This window comes from Dermacentor variabilis, chromosome 3 (assembly GCF_050947875.1).
Source record: "Dermacentor variabilis isolate Ectoservices chromosome 3, ASM5094787v1, whole genome shotgun sequence".
In the NCBI taxonomy this organism is placed as follows: domain Eukaryota; kingdom Metazoa; phylum Arthropoda; class Arachnida; order Ixodida; family Ixodidae; genus Dermacentor; species Dermacentor variabilis.
The window spans coordinates 222032461-222036949 of NC_134570.1; the positions used below are offsets into that span (position 1 = coordinate 222032461).

The window sequence follows — 4489 nt, forward strand, 5'->3', positions numbered from 1 at the left end:
AATAAATACAATAGGCAACAAACAAGAAAGTTTAAGTGCAATGTTGAGAGAGCACAGAAAAGAATTCATTTAATGGGAGACAACGGTTGGTTCCTGGTAGTGAATTCCATGTTTCAATTGTTTTAGCGAAAAAGCTATACTGAAAGGTATTAGTGCGTGCAAAAAATGGTGTAATGTTAAGCGCGTGATGTCCCCTACTTGAAGATATTTTTGCAAAGGTGACGTATTCACCTTTGAAAGTGATATATTCACTTTGAAGAGTATATTCGAACGACATTCACCAAGACAATCACCGACCGTTGCATAGCAATTGAACAGACGTACCAGCAATTAACTACGACAGTGCAGAATTTGGCGATGAAATTGGGTAACTTTCAGGAAACTTGGATAGGACATCAACCACTGCAAACACAACAGCAGTGAAAGGCCTCCTGGTCTGGCATTCGAATTGCAATGATTTTGCTGGGAAAAAGGCTGTAATTCAGCAACATTTAGAATAATTATCAAGAAAGCCAGATATCATCATGTTGCAAGAGACCCTTATTGAGGAAGTCAAGCACTCAGGTTACCGGTCCCACGCCAGCCCGCCAAGCCTCCGGGCCGCGGACGGCAGTAACGGGAGGGGAGCTTTCACCTTGGTGAGAAAAGGCATCACGTACGTCGAGCACGAGCTGTTGAACAAAAGCACAATCGAGCACACGGTGGTAGACGTGGTTGCCGGGAAAAAGCAGAAGGAAAGCACTTTTCTGATAAGCGTGTACAGCAGCCCGTCACACGGAAAGCAGAAATTCAAACCACTGTTACACAAAGCGTGCAACGTCGCGGGGGCGGACGACAGGCTGGTAATCTGCAGGGACTCTAGCGCGCCGAATCAAGCCTGGGGTTACCCCAAAACATTGGCAAAGGGCGGGAACCTAATGCAAGATGCTACTGACTTGGGCCTAAATCTAATCAACGACCCAGCATACCCTACAAGAATCGGCAACTCGGTCACCCGAGACACAACGGCTCATCCCACTTTCGTCAGGGGTAACGGCGGCGATATGGCGGACTTTGAATGGCGGAACACGGGCCACGAATTGGGCAGTATTCATTACATTGTGGAGGTCACTGTCCCGCTCGGTGGTAACGTCGAAGTCGGCAGAAGCTTTCGGAACCACAGATTTACTGATTGAGACGCGCTTCGAGGATTGTTACCCGAGGAGCAGGCCGAAATTGCAGACATTGAGTACTGGTCCACCGAGATTGTAAACAAGGTAGAAAAGGCTACCAAGGAAGTCCAGACGGACGAGCGTATCCACAGGGTTGACAGCCGCCTGGCTCACCTCATCGCATCCAAGCAGCCCATCCTGTCAATGTGGAAGACGCAGCGGACAAACAGAAAGCTACGCAAGAAGGTCGCCGAACTCAACCGCGAGATCGAGCCCCACAGCAGAGTGCTATGCACTCAGCAATGGAATGAGGTTTGTAACGCAGGGGGAAGGCCAGATGCACTGCGGCAAGACGTGGAGTATGCTGAGGCATCTTTTGGATGCGACCACGACCAAGTCTCACCAGCACCACAACCTGGCCAAGATCATCCACAGGGCGCTGACCGAGCACGGGGAAGACGAAGTGAAGAAACGCCTCGACGACAAGTACCTGCCGGTCACTCCCACAGAAACGCACCCGGACTACCTAGGCGAAGCAAACGAGTGGCTCGATCGAGACATTGAAGTATGGGAAGTAAGGGTTGCCCTGCACAATCTCAACAGCAACTCCGCCGCTTATCCCGACCGCGTTACGAACAGAGCGCTAAAAAATCTTAACGATGCGGCCATCGAGAACCTCACTGCATACTTCAACACTTGCTGGCAAGCCGGGTCACTACCCCGGCAGTGGAAAGCAGCCAAGACAAATATTGATTCCCAAGCCGGGCAAGCCACCCAACATTGAGAACCTCCGGCCGATCTCGCTTACGTCCTGTGTGGGCAAAGCGTTGGAGCCTGTACTCATGAACAGGTGGCAGAGTTACCTGGAAGATTCGAGGCTCTACCCAAACACACTCATCGGGTTCCGAAACAAGCTCGGAACTCAGGACGCCATGATAAAACTGAAAAATGAAATCCTCGATGACACTACCAACACGAAAGACAAGCGAGCCATTTTGGGTTTGGACCTGCAGAGCGCTTTTGACAAAGTGAGAAACTCTGCGACCCTGGCCTAGGTGCCACGGCTAAATATGGGCAAGAGAAAATATACGTACATCAAGGATTTTTTGACCGAGCGGACTACCGAAATCATCGCCGGCGACCTGCGGCTCCAAAAGAAGAAGCTCGGCAGTATCGGGACCCCCCAGGGCTCGGTCATATCGCCATTACTTTTCAACCTTGTAATGATAGGGGTGGCCGAGCGCCTCTCGCAAGTCGCGTGGGTCCGACACACCATCTATGCCGACGACATAACGCTCTGGGTCCCAGGAGGAAGCGAGGGACACATATAGAGTACATTGCAACAGGCGGTTGACGCTATCGAGGAGCAGCTGGACGGGTCTGGGCTCGTCTGCTCCCCAAGCAAGTTTGAGTTGTTGGTGATTCCTCCGAAAAGAGCAGCTAGGAAGAGGAAAGACAACGAACCTGCGAGAGAGCAAGAGACAATAAAGATCAACACGAGCGGCGGTCACACGATCCCGGTTGTCGAGAAGATCCGAGTGCTGGGGATGCTGATTGAGCGCAAACGAGTCAAAGGTGAGATGGTCAACCGTCTAGAGGCCAAAGTCACCACGGCCATCCACCTCATCAAGAGGGTGTCACACAGAACAGCAGGCATGAAGGAAGAAAGCCTCACCCGGCTAGTGGAATCCTTCGCTATAAGCCACATTGCATACGTTGCTGCTTTCCACAACTGGAGGCAGTTCGAGGGAAATAAGATCAATGCGCTCATACGCAAAGCATACAAGGCTGCACTCGGACTTCTCGACTGCACAGTCACCGACAAGTTCCTGGCCCTGGGAGTGCATAACACCCTGGAGGAAATCGCCGAGGCGCAGAGGACCGCTCAGCTCGCGCAGCTCTCGGGAACAAGAACGGGCAGACAAGTGCTGCGTGACCTAGGCCTGGGGCCAAAGGAAAGTGGACCCGAAGATACAGAAGTGCCTGTACCGGACGCAATTAACAGATGGCTATGGGTATGTCCAGTACCAAGAAACATGAACCCTGAGTTCCACAAAGAGCGCCGGGCGGCGAGGGCCAAGGCGCTCATCGATCTCCACGCCAAAGACAGGGGTGCCGTGTTTGTGGACGCGGCAGATTATCCGCATGACAGAAAGGCATCCGCCGCTGCAGTCGTCGGGGCATCGACAGGCGCAACGAGAACAGCGGCGAGTGTGCGGACTCGAGGGGCGCATCCAGCCAAGGAGGTGGCCATTGCCCTGGCCATCGCCGACCCCGAGTGCACGACTGTGCTCTGCGATTCTGGGACGGCAGTGCGAAATTACGCCAGAGCAAGGGTGTGTAGTGAAGCCGCACGTGTGTTGCGTGCGGTCGATCTCGCGAGTGAAAGTCGATGTGTCGTGATAAAGTGGTTTCCGGCCCACATGGGCAGTGATGTGTCGGATCGCGGCAACGCACACCACAACGAGACGGCGAACGCGGCGGCGCGAGGACTAACCAACCGTGCCGCTGCTACTGCGGTCGACCCGTCGTGGTGGTGGGAAACCAAAGACAAAATGACTTCCTGCAACGAGATTGTTAAGTGGTAGAGACTAGAGCGAAGGACTATGCCGCCACCTCATCCGGGCTTGACCCGTAAGGAAGGGGTTCTATATCGACAACTTCGAACGGCGTCGTTATTCCCTCCGGTGCTGATGAGGCACGTGTGTCCAATTGTTTATATAAGTGACCTGTGTTGTGTGTGCCAAAAGGAAAGAGCCACTGCAGCTCACATCCTTTGGAACTGTGCTAAAAATCCGCACGAAGCTGCAACGACAGCAACGATCCCGCCGCGGCTCGAGGCCGCAACAAGGTGCTATGATCACGATGCCCAAGCCGAGGCCGTCCAGCAGATCTCGGCGGCCCTCGAAAGACAACGACCGAGCGAAACCGGAGGGAGGCTGCCACCCCGAAAGAGGGGCAGGCGTGGTCGACCAAAGGAAGTAGTGCGGCCGCGGCCGAAGTAGAGGCGCCACACGTCGCAAAGACTTCATGGTCGCGTCACGGTGACGCCTCCCTAATAGGGGAAGGCTAACCGTTCTGCAGGCATCCATAACAAAGTTTCTTCACTCACTCACTGGAGGGGCGGCAAGATGAATGAATAATGCCATGAAAACATTTCAAGGAGTTAACGTGTCACTGTTCGGCGAGAGATGTTAGGTTGAGTGAGGACAAGACTGACGATGGCGAGAACTGGTGGTCATAACGTCGGTAGACAAATCTAATGACTTTCCTTTAGATGGCTTCAACTCTGTCTATTTCGTACTGCTTGTAGAGATTCCAAACGATGCTACCAAACT

General features: G+C 53.1%; 1 pseudogene; it reads left to right on the forward strand.

Moving 5' to 3' along the window:
- Positions 1-524: 524 nt before the first annotated feature.
- On the forward strand, positions 525-4156 carry LOC142575030 (uncharacterized; annotated as a pseudogene).
- The last annotated feature ends 333 nt before the right edge of the window (positions 4157-4489 follow it).